Source organism: Epinephelus lanceolatus, chromosome 4 (assembly GCF_041903045.1).
Source record: "Epinephelus lanceolatus isolate andai-2023 chromosome 4, ASM4190304v1, whole genome shotgun sequence".
Classification (NCBI taxonomy): Eukaryota; Metazoa; Chordata; class Actinopteri; order Perciformes; family Serranidae; genus Epinephelus; species Epinephelus lanceolatus.
This window is the reverse complement of record NC_135737.1, coordinates 674,465-690,000: the sequence shown is the minus strand read 5'-3', so window position 1 is coordinate 690,000 and position 15,536 is coordinate 674,465. Positions and strand designations below refer to the sequence as shown.

The 15,536-nt window shown below is 40.3% G+C and overlaps 1 protein-coding gene and 2 long non-coding RNA genes across 6 annotated transcripts in view; 2 read left to right on the top strand and 1 right to left on the bottom strand.

The window, feature by feature from the left end:
* The window catches only part of LOC144462708 (uncharacterized), a 12,718-nt gene extending 2,413 nt beyond the window's left edge, over positions 1-10,305 (top strand). Inside the window, exons 1-3 of the long non-coding RNA XR_013490922.1 lie at positions 1-6,438; positions 6,618-6,668; positions 9,199-10,305. The exon at positions 1-6,438 is cut by the window's left edge and continues 2,413 nt beyond it. This is a non-coding gene — a long non-coding RNA (uncharacterized LOC144462708). The remainder of the gene's footprint in view (positions 6,439-6,617; positions 6,669-9,198) is intronic.
* The window catches only part of LOC117259687 (EF-hand domain-containing protein D1), a 66,928-nt gene that overhangs the window by 44,206 nt on the left and 7,186 nt on the right, over positions 1-15,536 (bottom strand). The window contains exon 1 of one of the 4 annotated variants that reach the window (XM_078166834.1): positions 13,954-14,969. The exons of the other annotated variants lie outside the window; for them this stretch is intronic. The gene's annotated coding sequence lies outside the window, so the exon portion shown is untranslated. Of the gene's footprint in view, positions 1-13,953; positions 14,970-15,536 lie in introns of those variants that run through there. 4 annotated transcript variants of the gene reach the window in all.
* On the top strand, positions 14,455-15,099 carry LOC144462707 (uncharacterized). Its single transcript, XR_013490921.1, has 3 exons — positions 14,455-14,579; positions 14,692-14,873; positions 14,958-15,099. It is a non-coding gene; the product is annotated as an uncharacterized LOC144462707 (long non-coding RNA).

Below are 15,536 nucleotides of genomic sequence, written 5' to 3'. Positions count from 1 at the left end.
GAAATCTAGGTATATTCTGCCCCCCCACCCCCCAATATCATGGAAGTCAGTGTAGGCATTAAGTCCATCTGGAGATTACAAACATGATACAAACGGATTTCAGGAGACAATGAAAATCAGTTAAAAAACAGGGAGCAACGCAACAGGGACAGAGGCAGCTAATCGCGCCAGTGTTCACTTCCCAGAAGAAGTGTGGTTAAATGTGTTGCTCATAAGTACAGCTCCATTGTCAGCAAACCTATTTTCGCTCTGCTTTTAAAGGCAAAGCTCAACAGCCACAGAGAGGACAGGCTTAAGAGAAAAATCCATACAGATCCAGCGGTGCAGGAGTAGAGTTCTCAATGGGCCCAAAAATTCGACCCGAAACTGAAATGACCCGAGGGACTTGAAGCCCGAAACCGGCTCGCCCGACATCATCACATACAACACTGGGTCCGAGCCCGACAGAACCCATGGTTTTTTTTTTTTGTTTTTTTTAAATGGAAGGGGGAAAAATTATGCTCCCCCAGTGCACCTCAGCAGTCTGGCTTCCCTGGCTCAAATACAGTATCTTTAATCACTTAAAGTCAACCAATCATTCATGTCTCAAAATAATATTACCAGGCAGGCTTCAACGTCAGCCTAGGGGAAAGCAACCATTGCGCATCATGTAGCGCTGCACTTAAGACGCTCTCAACACTTTTCCTGCACCTGAATGCTGACTGACTGAACTTTGCTCACACTTCACAGCAGCATATCTTGTTTTAGTATTATTATTTTTTTCGTCAGAACGGAATTCAGCATTCTTTATTTTTATAATCCGTATATTCTTCTTGCTTAATTATTATAGCCCTATTAACATCCCCCTTACACACACACACACACACACACACAGCAGACGATACTTCAACTTGAACACTTCATTAAAAACGGTAACTATAACCTTCAAACTTCAACAACATAACATTGAATAATGAATGGATTTGGAATAATCTTAACAGACATGCATATTTTCTTCCTCACAGGCTGCTGAATATCTGTTTAGCCTTTAACAATTAAACATTTACTCTTTAATAATTGGCCAAAATAATAAATAAAAAAAATCTCCAAATAAAACGTGAAACAAATAAAAATAGAGATTGCTGTGTTTTTTAAAGTCCACTTTTGTTAGAAGGACCAGCAGGCTGGGAATCCTGGGAGCAACATCAGCACATCAGTAGGTTTTCTGTGGCACTGCGATTTCTTCTACAATCACCCCAAGTTACAGCAAACTGGAGATGATGGATTAACAAAATGATGAAAAGCTACATATTTACAAGTAGAGAAAATGTTGATGATTGATTGACAGTGACAGACTCCAAAATCAGAACCACTGTCTGTCCTGCATATCTATCTATCTCTATATCTATATCTATATCTATCTCTACCTCTACCTCTACATCTCTATATCTATCTCTCTATTTAATTAGTCGGCCCGAAACGGACCCGACCCATCGGGCTTACTCAGGTCGGGCTCGGGCTCAGGTTGAAATTGAGAACTCTATGCAGGAAGACCTCCAAATAAAGAGGAGGATGATGGACCTCCTAGAGGAATCAGAGGGGCGCAACTCAGAGAGGCTGGATAACATCACAGAAAACATAGCCACCATTACCAATACCATCCAAGAAGGCGTTTCACTACTGAGCCATCTAATGTCCAAGCAACACCCTCACCTTGTTAATGTTTTTTGGACCAAGATGAATGGAGGTGGCTTTGCACATTTGCCTAACAATAACACAGTCAGCCGTGACAACCCGAAGGCATAAGCAGTTTTTTTGTAGCCTTCCCTCGTCACTTAAATAATATAGTGTGCACACCACCTTTTTTAGGACTCCAACTGGCGATCTCACATTTGTTCTTTCCCCCTCAATGTAAGGACAAAGTTCTTTGCTCAGGGCAACGAGGGAGGCTTTAGACATATGAATGTTTTCTCTCCATTCATTCTCTTCAACAACGTCATTCCCACCACTTGCTTGTCCTCCCAGTCTTGTCCTCTTTTAGCTGTCCTTCGTCAGTGTATAGATGGATTCAGTATTTGACGCATGTAAGAAATGCGTCTCCGCTGATCAAAGTGATGGTGCAGTAAATCTACACTTTGCTTGAGAAGCGCTGATAAATTTAGAGTGAGCAGCACAAACAGAGCTCAGGAGTCTGCCATCATTGTTGTGATGGTCAACTTTCTCATGCATGCCTAGTATTTGGAACCGTAATGTGCATGTACAAAAAGTCTCTGTTTTCAGGGGAACTGCATATTGCAAGTTTACATGACAACTAAGACAGTGCTGTTTCCAAAACATTGTACTCTGGAACCCGTTTTCCAAATGTTGCGTTTTCAGGCACCCAAAATGCTGCTGTCGTGTAAACAACCAGCCAAAACGCAACAAAAGTTTACCGTTTTCGTTCAGAATCGTTGTTGTATAAACAACCTTAGTTTTGAGATTTGACTAGTCAACTAGTTGTCTAGAAATAATGCAGTCTGACACAGCTCCTTAATGCTTCCGTGTTGTCAGTATGAATGTTATCGCCAACAGTAATGACACAGTCAAATTCTATCTATGTAGATGATCAACAACAGTGCAACAAAGTCAGCAAAGTCAACAAAGTCATCAAAAAGGTCTGCACAATACATAGCTGGCCTTCAGATTAAAGAATGCAACTCAATTTGAGGAGTTCAACTGAAGAGCAACACTCCACCTCTTGTCTTATCTGCTCTAGAGTTGCTAATAAAACTGAAGTTGGGAGGCATTGTCTCAAAAGAACTGCCGCACTTGATCAATCAATCAAGCCAAATTTGGGTTGTCAAATACAATTTGTGCCAGTTTTAAAGGAGCAATAAGCGAAATTCATCATTTCTAGATTGAAGGAATTAAAAAATTGCTATGTGAAGAACTAGAGGTGTAATTTCATCTGGAGTATAGCATGACCTCACACACCCTCTCTCTGTGTTGATCTCCAGCCCATTGTTTACAAGCCGGTCCGGCTGCGCGTTCATGTACGTTCATGTGAATCCCCCCCCCCCCCGGAGCCCTTGGCCCTCCCTCCCTAGTTATTAGCGGCTCAGTCCCAGCAATGGGTCAGGCGTTACGGTTGTGTTAGGTGAGTAGCCCGGCAGCCCAGCTAATATTTGCAATTAGCATTGTAAAATGTACCACACATTTCACACTTTTAACGCACCACATACATTCACTCTCTGAGGTGCAGACCACTGATGGATTGGGGGACTTCACGATGGGGCAGGCTATGGGACAGTGGTGTCCTGTAGCCCTCCATGCTGCCCCCCAACCCATCCTTATCTGTCCTCCAATTTTAAAGCACCACACACACCTACAACTTGGGGGACAGATGAGGACAGGGTCCAGGGGCCTTATGGTTGCACAGGCTGCAGGACAGCAGTGTCCCGCCCATCTGGGGTGCGTCTCTGGCTCTCTGGGGGTGCTGGCCATTACGGCCCTGGGTCCTTGGGCCTGCGTGGTGTCCCGCGGCCTCTGCGGCTCCCTGGGCGTGGGGTCTGGGCGCTCCTGCGGCCTTGGGGTGCCTTGCCGGCCGCCTTCCCCCACTGGGCTGGGACATTGACTCTGGACCCTGGTAAGGGTTCTCATAAACACATTGGGAGGGTTCAAATACACGCATGCATGTTCGATACTTCAGCTCCGTGACGCATCGCAAAGAACCGATGGGATCACTCAAAAGGGGCTCAGTTGCTTCTCAAACCTACCACACTGCTCTGGCAACTCTTCTCCACAATCAGGCTTTCCTCTACCACCAGGGGCCTGTATCACGAAGTGAGATCAACCTTTCCTGGGTTACCCAGACCTATCCTGGGTTGACTAACCCTAACAATGGCAATAATCGTGATAATCGGTATCACGACGGAACTCGGTAACTCAACCCAGGGTTGCTTTATCAAGAGCCGTGAACGTGCACGCAGCGGACCAATCACAATCATGAGAGAAGCGCAGCGTCACTGAGCGTCCTCACAGAGTGCCGTATGTGAGGGGGAAAAAAAGTATTTCTCATGAGGATCAGAGATTAATTCTACTAAAATATGAGGAGGAGAAAAGCAACATTACAGAAAAGGCCAACACCGTGGCAGCTGCAGGAGGAGGAAACATGCGTGGCAACGCATAACGGGATGAATAATGTTTAGTTTTAGTTTAGATTAGTTTATTTGCACATAATGTTAAAAACAGACAATATAAAATTTACAAGATTACAAAAAGAAAAGTGCCGGAGAGGTCAGAAGCCACTAAAAGCTTATCAAAGAAATTCCCCTGTCAAAACATCAATGAAATCACATAATAGAGAAGAAAAAAAACGGGTAAGGAAAGAAGAAATAGAGGAGGAGAGAGGGAAAAATCAAGACAAAGGTCGGTTAAATTACTCATCACTGGTTCAAGTAGCTACAGTACCTGTACCTGTACATCTGACACTGATCACACCCTTGAATCCCATGAAATCAATGCTAAGCAGATGAATTGCGTGTATTACAATTATCATCTAACATCATTGCATCTGATAAATTGGTCTTCTTTGTCATAACGTTATATATGCTACAATAAAGCTTAAAGCTGACGCCACAATTAAATCATATCAACACCAAATTGATAGTCTGAATAAAATCATCCTGATATTGAGCTGTGTTAGAAATTAACAGCTGCGCAAAAATATACCTAGTCTCCCTCTTTAAAATACAAAAAGGAAAATCCCTCAAACACCATGAAGTGTAGACATGATAGGCTACTTTCCACATTTCCAGCAGCAAAGCTGTCAATTAGGCCCATTATCTTTAACAGGGATCATTTCCTCCAACAAAAAAACAATGTTGGCACTAATTAATGGTGCTATTAAGTGTCCGCAAATTATCAGTTTCTTTCTTATGAAGGGGTGGGATGAAATTTCGACTTCTTTCCACTCCTTTTTGAATAATCTTTTCATTGTCTATTGTTGTTGCTTTCTTTTCTTTTTTAATGTTCAAAATAAACTTTCAAATCAAATTAATTAAACTTCCCGTCATGACTGGGCTGCATTTCTGTCAGCAGAGTCATTTTTTTCCGAACAGCTGATTGGCTAGTGGGCGGTGCTTTTTACAGGATCAGATTCAACCCTGAACTTACCCTGCTCCCGAGCAGGATAGCCATTCAGAGTAAGTTACCATGGTGATCTATCCCGATAAGAACTGAACCGGCTTCATGAGACCGAAAACCCAGGGTTAACCCTGAAGTTACCTCGCTAAGACATTAATCCTGCTTCATGATACAGGCCCCAGGACTCTCACATTTCTGGTGTTCAGTATAGACTTCTCTTTTGTTTTTTTGTTTTGTTTTGTTTTCTTTATTATACATTTATTTGTTTATTTTTGGTAATATGTATGGAGCACAACAACCTCAAGGCCACAATACATCAGCTACACTGCCTGTTTCTCCTCTGTTTTTTCTTCTCCTTCTTCTCCGCATGCACTGTAGCTACACTGTAATTCCCAACAGTTGTACTAGCTCATAATTAATAAGGGTGTAACAGTCAAATGTCGGTATGCAGTTGACCAAACTATAAAGTGTTGAGCTCTGTTAAGATTTATGCCACTTTAATTGAATAGGGCTCAATATTTTATAGGTAATTTGTGTGGAACACTCAAAAGGTTTAGGAACCATACAGTAGTGTCATGACGTCATGACGTTCTGGTGGGTGGGTCACATCTCTCTTTCGCGAAAGCTGAGTCAGCCATCTTGAATTTGCCTTGATGCGGAGTTGCGGACCTGAAGCTGAAGCCAACCTGTGTGGATGTGGTACACAGTTTAATTTGTTTTCATTTGTTTGCAATGCGTACTTTTATCCCCCCGCTTCAAACCACCACCACCTCAGTTTTTTTCATTAGTCTTATTGCCCTCGTTTTCATAAGCGCTGTTTTATCATCAGCCCTGATTTGGTAAGCAACGTTTTGTTTTGAATTGAATTTCAATAAATAGTCTAAAATGTAGACACATAGTCTTAATTTGGAACTGGGAATGCATGTGTACAATGTGCACAGTGAAGATTTGTTGTAAAATAGTTTAACCCTTAACCCAAATCCAAGTAATGGTAACTTTAGAAGTTGTTGAATGTGACAAATGTATGTTACTTCATCTTACAACGGTGTAACGTTAACTTACATAGCCAGAAATAAAACATCTCTCTGATCTTATAGATAATGTCTTTCAGCGATGTTGCATGTGTAAACTGAATGTCGAAACTTGTGTCAAAGTAAATAATTGCAAGTTATTGGTGGATTTCCTGGATGAACTACATTTCCCATAATGCATGTTTGCCCGCCAGGTTAACGGTGGTGGAGGCGGAAAGCATAACGTTATCCATGCTTTCCGGTTTCTGCCGGGCAGTTGTTTAGGCTTCCCTGGCCGCCGGTTATGCACGTGCATAACGTTACTGTGAGTATACTTATTTAAATAAGCGTTAGCGTCACACAGTCAATGTTTTACGGTGTCGAGTAACCACCATAGCCAACCTGCTGTGTGTATGTGTTAGCATGAAACGAACAATGCTAATCAGCATAATGTGAGTGTGTTAGCATGATGCTAACCAGGCCTGTGTATGTATTTCTTCGTAGGCTCAAGTGAGTGGTTCAGAGATCATCTCCAAATCCTTTTAACAGTTACAGGTAGGATGTATTATGAAATAGTGTCATTAATAATTGGTTTTATTTTATGTGTTTCCACAGTCATTATTTTGCAAATGACTATTTCTTTTAATGTATTTATCTCAACTGTGGGGTCCACAGAAAAATAGTTTGACCACTTGAACCCTTTATTAATACTTTGTTAAAAACAAACACATCAACAACAGAAATAGCAGAGGGGTACTCCAGGTAGGAGGTTCAACAAACTCTGAGTCTAACCCTGAACTCTGAGTTGATTTACCCTGAGATGGGAAACTCTGAGTTACCGGTTCCAGAACAGCTGATTTGAGTTAGTTCAGTCAACTCTGATTATGTTCACTCTGAGTTAAGCCTACAATAAAAAGCCATCATCAATGGAGCTCCGACTCCACGATTCACCATGGCAACAGGTAAATAAAAGACAGCGCCTCCATTTTAATGTAGTGGATGTAGAGATATTAATGCATGTGTAGCAGACGGTGCATGTTTATCTTTAAAAGAAGAGCCTGAGTCAGAGCGAGGAAAGTGTAAATAAGTCAACCATAAAGTTAATAAAAAAGTTTTATTCAGTGTTGTCCATTTATTCATCATTTATCAGACTTACATTTCCTTAATGAAGTGGTGGAATCTGACTGTGTATCAGACTGTAGATACATTACATTATATTAATAATATATAATACTAATATATTTGTTCAGATTTAATCTGATGGGGGAAAAACACAGGAGGCAGCAACTGAAAAATAGGAGGATTTAAAACATATAGGCTAGGCTATAGATCAAAGACATAAAGACATGACTGTAAACTCACAGTCTGACCCAGTAATAATATGTTTGGTGATTTGCACTTGAAAAGACGTTGAGGTTAAAATACAGTAGATTTTAAAATGTTGGACATCTATTTGTATCTTGACTCAACAGCATTCAGTGACTTTATTTCAGCTACAAATGTAGTAAATTTAAAGACACTGAAATGCTGCACCATTGCTCACTCAGAAATATGAACATATAATCCCCAATATTAGGCTATAGGAATTATGTTCCATCAGTGCGACCAATGACATCAGTGATAGAGATCATTAGTCATTGATACTATGTGTCTAAAGCTTCATACCAATTTTTAAAATTTAAATAATTAGACCCACACATTATGTGCTATAAACATTTCAGAGCTGCTCTAACAGACTGACAGTCTGATCCTTGTGCACAGTGTTATAAAAAATAATAAATATAAAAATGACAGAGGTTTGATTCTGAGCTGAGGATGAATTCTCGCTGTGTAATATTTGAATGTAAAGACAAAAACTGATGTCCAAAGAAATGATTGATGTGCATAAATCCAGTAACTTAAGACAGTCCCGAGTAACAAACTAATATCCAGCAGGATTTAGACTGTGACAAATCTCCGCTAATTAATGCGCTTCGATACAAGCTTTGACACGGACTGAATGAATGAGGAAATGAAACAGCGTGTAAGAGGGAGGAGATAAAGAAAAACTGAAGAAAACCTGCCAGCGAGCAGGTTAGGTTCACAGACTCAGTTGCCATGGTGATTGACTCAGAGTTTGATTTATCTCTCTGTCTGGAACTGAAAACCCAGAGTTTCCCTTACTTCAATTTAATTCAATTCAGTTCAAAACACTTTATTTGTCCCTGAGGGGCAATTAAAAGGCACATAGAGTAGCACAACAACACATACAGACAATTTGACAAGACAACATAGGCAATAAAAAGGATGCTACATGATATGCATTAAAGTGCTGGAAGTGCTTAAGTCCATGAAATACTAAAAGTTAATATAAAGTGCATATAAAGTGCATGGTGGAGGTGGGGGGCAATGGTGCGGATACTGAATCAGTGGGGTTGGGTTTGGGAGTTCAGGAGCTGGACAGCCCTGGGAACAAAGCTTGTCTTTCTCCTTTGAGTCCTGCAGCCTGGGCAGCGAAGTCTGCGTCCTGAGGGGAGCGGCTCAAACGCCAGGAACAGGACATGAGAGGGGTCCTGAAGGATCCTGCGCACTGATTTCACAGTCTGCTGTTCACACAGGGTGGTGAGAGCTCAGACAGGGTGTCCGATGATTTTGGAGCAGACTTTAACCGTGTTCAGTAAGCGGTTCCTGTTCTGCAGGGTGATGGAGTGAAACCATGAGATGAAGGAGAAAGTTATCACACTCTCAATGAAGGAGTAATAAAAAGTGGTGAGAATGTCTCTGCTGACCCCGAATGAATTCAGTTTCCTGAGTAGGTGCTGTCTCCAATTTCAGGGTTAATATACTCAGAGTTTTCACTAAACCCGCTTTCTGGAATACCCCTCAGATCTATAAGCACACAACTTTGATGCTTTGCTTGTTAATAACTAACTTGCTCATCTTTCAACATTTTCATTTTTACTATAATGAGCGTATAATGAATGTTTTTGATAGATTTGGAAACTTTTTTATCTGTATATTCACTTTTTTTTATTAATCATTATGTATTATTTTAAAAATGTTTTTGAACATTAATAAATCATCTTTGTGCTCATGTTGTGTACAGATATCAGACTACAGAGAGTGCTACAGAGAGTCAGCGTTTCACCATCAGACAGGTGCCAATAGGTGAGTTATGTAAACTGTGTACTAATTTGAATTCACCCTGAATTATTCACAATGTTTAGATTTTTTGCAGCAGAAGAACAGACTTACTCAAATTACTGACGTGTTGTCGAATGGTTGGCATAATCATTCCCCCCCTCATTCAAAATTTTACACACATTTTAACTTGTACAAATGGTATTTTTGAATAGCCAAAAGTGCAAAACAGGACTGAAATGGTTTAGACTTTAATTGAAACTATTTAAATTGCAGGGTGAAGTTGGCCCCATGGAGTGGAAGTGCAAGTTGTGTTCTGCAACTTCAAATACCCGGGGACAATTATTTTGGCACTATACTGTACTGCATAGCCAATATTCAAGAGTGTCCCCTCTGCCATGTCTCTATGACAGTTGCATTTGTACTTTTCCATCATTTGAAGCGATGAAAGCTCATCTGTCAAGGTCTCATAATGATTCATGTAGAGTAGATGCAACTGAAGGAGCATGTGGTTTTTTTTACATGTCCTTTGTGTAACTTGATTACAGCTCATCCATGTCTCAGAATGACGGCTGGTGAAGACGGGAGTTGGGATGGAAACGTCACATAGGGTACAAGGTTGCGTCTTACTGTAACAATCTGGCCAAAGCTGGGGTTGCAGAAGTAGCCATCAACACAGGGAGGCAGAGCCGAAACAACCCTGAAAATGAGCACTCCCATCACAACATAAAGAAAGCTCGAAAACCTGAGGTCAACTACACCATCAACCTACCTAAGGATCAAACCCCAGCCACTCTAGAAACAATGAGAGAAGACACCATGCAAGAGGTCAAAAAGACTGAGAGAAACCAATTAGTCATAGGCAAGCTCATGAACACAACCTATGCCCTTCGTCGCCAAGAAATCATTGGAGCTCTTGTAGCTCCATGGGTGAGAGACGTCGTGGACAGATGGCCAGCCCTACTTATGGAGTCACAAGTAAAAAAACAAACATCCCAGCCCAGATCCTGTTCTTTAAACGGCATGGCATGTAGTCATCTATATACATGCTTTTCTCCACTAGTCTCCTCTCCCCTACCTTCCTGTTGGGTTGATAACACCAGTTGATTTATACATGTGTAACCACTGGTAGGGAAATAACTATGCATGTCCATAAATGGTCATGTATATGGAATTTAGGGATGTGAATCAAATTCACTTTTATTACTTTACTGTTCTCCCTGTTAAGAGCAATTAATCAACATGACTCTTTAGCCCTGGCATGCCCACTTTGAACATGTCTGTTTTAATTTTTCCAATATTTAAATGAATTTTAAAAAAATCTAAATTTTCAAAAATTCCCTAAAAAGCAAACAGTGGATGTAAAAGTTGACAACACATCACACTGTGACATATTTTTGCCATTCATAGTAAACAAAGTAGACAGAGGTTTATTATTTTAATTTCCTTTAGATAACATTATATAGCCTGTTTTTAAATTAATGAATGACAATTAACTTTCTATTTTGACCTTGTTTCAGACTCATCCCTAGTAGAATTACCCTTGGTTTTGCTACCTGCCAACTGAAAATTTCTTAAAATACCTGCACACTTCTGTTCTTAAATCACCTTTGTACATTTCTGTGTAATTCTGTCCATATACAGGTGTTTGCCGAGTTCCACCGAATCAACAACGTTAACCTGCACAATCAATTCTACAAGGAGCTGGACAGACACACACCTAAACTCATCACCTTGTTCAGAGAGAAGGCCGCCAAGACTGACAAGATAGCGGAGGAGCTAGGCAAGCTCATGAGGATTTATGACCTTCAGGTGAATTTTTAACTTTGCATGATTCAGAAACAGATTATTAACAGATTATTTGCAGACAACTGTAACTAAGCCATAGTGTGAATTGCCTCGTATGTAGTAAGAAAAGTGTCCTATCTTGGGACTGTGACCCAAGTTTAAGTGATTATGCCATCAACACAACATTGTCATCTCATCAGAGATAGACGTCTTGATAAGATGTATCCTATCAGAAAGAACTACCCTAAAAAGATACTTTGTCAGCTTCAATTTGAAGAAGTCCAAATAACTACTATTTTTGTAAAATTAGATTTACAATTTTATTAGGGCTGTAGTCAACCAAAGAAAATCTTTGTTGACTAAAGTCGCACATAATCTTCAACTAATCGATTAGTCATGGGGGAAAAAAAAAAAAAATCTGCATGTTATTTTTACTTTACTTTTTACTGCAGTTACACCTCCAAAACACTAGTCAGCGGTGGCTCAGGCTTTCGACCTACTGCAGCTTTAATGGACAATATTTTGACGTATTGAAAAAAAATATTTTTAAGTGAATAATGCCCTTTTTAGCCCCAAACAATTTTAGTCCGTGAGCCAGTAGGGTTGGTCAGTACCACCCGGGGGGAATAATTCTCATAGTGATTTTTAGCAAGGTATACATCTCTAGTGTTAGAAAAAATGTGATAGCCTTGCACCGGTGGTAGCTTTCTGTGTGCTATCACTTGATTTATAACCCCATAGGAAAACTAAAAAGGAGCTCAAAAAATGCCTAGCCGAATGGAGGTTAAGTCATATGAATCCATGTAAACTGACAATGCAAGCTCTGAGAGCTACCAAACTTGTCATGCCTGACGACAGGATATCCCTCTACATAACAGAAAAAACAGAATGCAAATATCTCTATGCAAATAGGAGATACAGACTTATAAACACATACCTAAAATAGGCAGAAATGTAAAAGATGGGCATCTATGTAGAATGCTCTCAATTACTTTGCAATATCTCTGCCATGGATTGTCATAGCAACACATATGAGGGCTTGTTGGAAAGGTGTGGTTGTACTGAATCCAGCTATATCACAACTGTAAAGATAGCTTGCATATTCAGGGAGTCAGTCCACTAAACATATGAGGTGTCCCAAATGAAAGAAAACAAAACGGTAGCTTTTGACTTATTCCCCCCAGGTGGTACCAGTGGGCCAAATTTGGGGTCCTGGCTCACGGACTAATGTAACTGGCCGCAAAATTAGTGAAACTGATTATGTGATCCAAACCCCCGATCGTAAAAAGAAAACTCGTGTGTGCCACATCAATATGCTTAAGAAGTATGTTGATCGTGTGAATAGTGTTTCTTCCCCGGTAGTTTTAGCCCTGGTAGTTTCTTGGGTTGCCTCTGTTGATGTCTCTTAGAAGAATGGGGCACAATATGTTCGAAAGCACAATCCCAGACCATTAACACACGACTGCGCTTAGTACAGTATAACTGGATAGTGAGATTGTACATTACCCCTGTAAAATTGAATAGATTTGATCCTAACAATCCTGATCGGTGTTAGAAATGCATTGAGTATCAAGGCAATTTATACCATTGTTTGTGGGGTTGTGAGGAAATTCAAAAATTCTGGAGATTGGTGACACAGTATATCTCACAAATTACCTCCTTCTTAATTCCTTTGAGTCCCAAATTGTGTGTTTTGAGTGTGTATCCGGTCAATTGTCCATTGTTCAATAGAGAAAAGAAGATGGTTGATTTGTGCTTGTTACAGGCCAGACGTTCAATAGCCCTGTGTTGGAAGAATGTTAAGGGCCCTACCTTCAGACTTTGGCTGAGAAATCTAACCTCAAGTCTGGCTTTGGAAAAACTAATTTATACTGTCAAGAAAAAAAACCTGGTAAATTCAAAGTCATTTGAAATTTTTGGACTTTGTCAAAAATGGTGATATCGAAGAAGCTTTCTAAGTGTGGAAGTGAGTTGATGTGTTTACTTGATGTACCGCAAAATTTTATTTATTTGTTTTTTTAAATGTTTTAATGTATGTTGTTATTATTTTATTAATGCATTGTGTTTATTTTATTTTACTCTTTATTTTATTTTTGATTTTGTTTTTGCTGCCACTCAGGGGATAGGGGATGTTATGATGTGTTAAATGTGAAAAATCACTATGTGTTAAATGTGAAAAATTAATAAAGACATGTTTAAAAAAAAAACACCACCAATAATTTAGTGTTTCATTCTTGTTTATGTAGACCTGCAGTAACACATTATGGAATGTGGGATCAACTTTGAATGGATCATGGCAAAGAGTTTTACCCCTGCCTGTACATGCAAGAGATGCTGTCAGAATATAGACATAACCAGTAAAGAGAGCTATACCTCCAAACTCAGTCAACAAGGGTAATGTTAACCATCTGCAAGTCAACAGCCTACATTACACCAATGGTGAAAAGTAACAAAGTATATTAAGCCAAGTATTGCACTTACGTAGAAGTCTGAGGTAGCTGTCAGTCACATCATAGAGAAACACTATGTTAAAGCAGCTGTGCAGAACTTTACGTTTTCGTTGATTATAGTGCCCCCCTTTGGTCGAAGCGGTATGACACCCACAGCCTGGTGTCGTAAAATCTCGACTGCAACCGGCAATTACTGTATGCATTTGTTTTGGAGAGCAAGAGGAAAATCATAAATGTTCTGGTGTAGCTCTGAACTTCTAATAAACTGAGGACAACTGCCTGCTGTATATTTGTGTTCATGGTCACAGTCACAGTCACAGATAATTTTGTGCCGTTTGTTGTAACGTTACTAGACAAAAGCGGTTCACATCAGCTAACATTACATTTAGCTTGCTTATAGCTTCCATGTCGTCATATATTGAAGTGAAACAACGTCTAACAAGTTGCGGTATATTCTCTAAATAAAAACAAAAATTACATACCTGTCGATTAGGAAAAGGGCCAACTCAAGATCAGTTTTAAAAGCTTTCAAATCTCTCAGCTCTCTTCACTTGGTGAATGCCAGACCGAGGTTTACACGCGTTTGGGCTCGAGCCCTATCGCTGTCCCGTTTAGCCTTCTTCTGTTCTTCTGTTCTTTTTCCTTTTAGATGGTGCTCCTTCTTTATCCGCCATGACATCGAAAGTACAACCAAGTCCTTATAGATACATCTGGTAAAACTGTTATGTGTTCAGCAATGCCCGTTGCGTACCGCTTACTCAAAGAACACTCTGTAAACACGGCTCTTCTTCTCTCAATTTATTGGTGGATCGCAAACAACTTCCAGGTGCATACCACCACCTACTGTACAAGAGACTACTCCCTACCACATGTCATTTAGCCTGTTTCTTAAATCCTACTCGTAAACACAGCTCCTTCTTCTTCTGTGGTTTAATGGCTGCGGGCTGCTGCGGGTGTGCAGACTTACTTCCGCCTCCGGGTGCCGTATTCTGGTTTGCTGACTTCTGCTGTGTCCAACCCGAGCCAGGCTACACTAAATAGCCATACAGAGAAAGGCTTTTTTTTGTCGCTGTTGGGTTCAAATAAATATGCAGATCTTCAAGGGGAGGTGATACGAACTAGGGACAGTTTTATAAATGGTAAAAAGTTCCGCACAGCTGCTTTAACATCCACCTCTCTTTTTCTCTCTCTCTTTTTTTTTTTTTTATAAAATCACACAGTGGAAAGAATGTCGCCAGAAATCAATAATCAAGTGATTTACCCACTTAAGGAGGCCCTGGTACAGCTACAAGATCAGGAAGCAATAGGCATGGAGGAGAGCCTGACGAGGTTCTGCACATCCAATCTGACCTGCCAGATGTGCGAGATTGGCATAAACAGATTTATGCTAACAGGATCCCAGGTATGTTACATATCCCATACAAGTTATTCGCTGTAACAGGCTCTAGAAGAACATCACAACAAACACGTTTTTGTGTTCTTAAAGGCAAAGGGATACCAAATCACCTGGCAGGGACAGGAATGCTGAGAAAGATCACAACAGATCTTCTGCAAGATGCCACAGTAGCAGCTGTCATGTACAAGAGGTACATGGGATCATCCCTCACCAGAATATCTTCATTCGGAAGTGACCCCTTTCAGTCGGAGGCAGACAAAGTGAGAACTGAGCAGCTCTTTGCACAGGATCACCCGAACCTTTCAGCTGTTTTTGATAATGCTGTCAATTACAACTATAGTCCATTCAAAGATGCCTTGATCTACCTCATTGATGTAACAAAGAGATGTTCCTAATTTCATGTTTGTTAGCTCTCAAAGTCCATATGTCTTGATACAAGTCCAGAGGAGATCTTTAAGTTCTGTTTAAGTAGACACACTGGAACTATGGCCATTATGTAGTCACTACTGTAAAAGTACAGGGTAGAGCTAATGTTGAGCCAAACAAAATGTCAACTGTCTGATTTTTTTTTTTTTTTTAAATCAATGCCATTCCATTTTGATTACTGTCATCATGCCCATGTGACAAAAATGGACAAACTATTTATTTTGCTGGGAAACTAGGACTGCT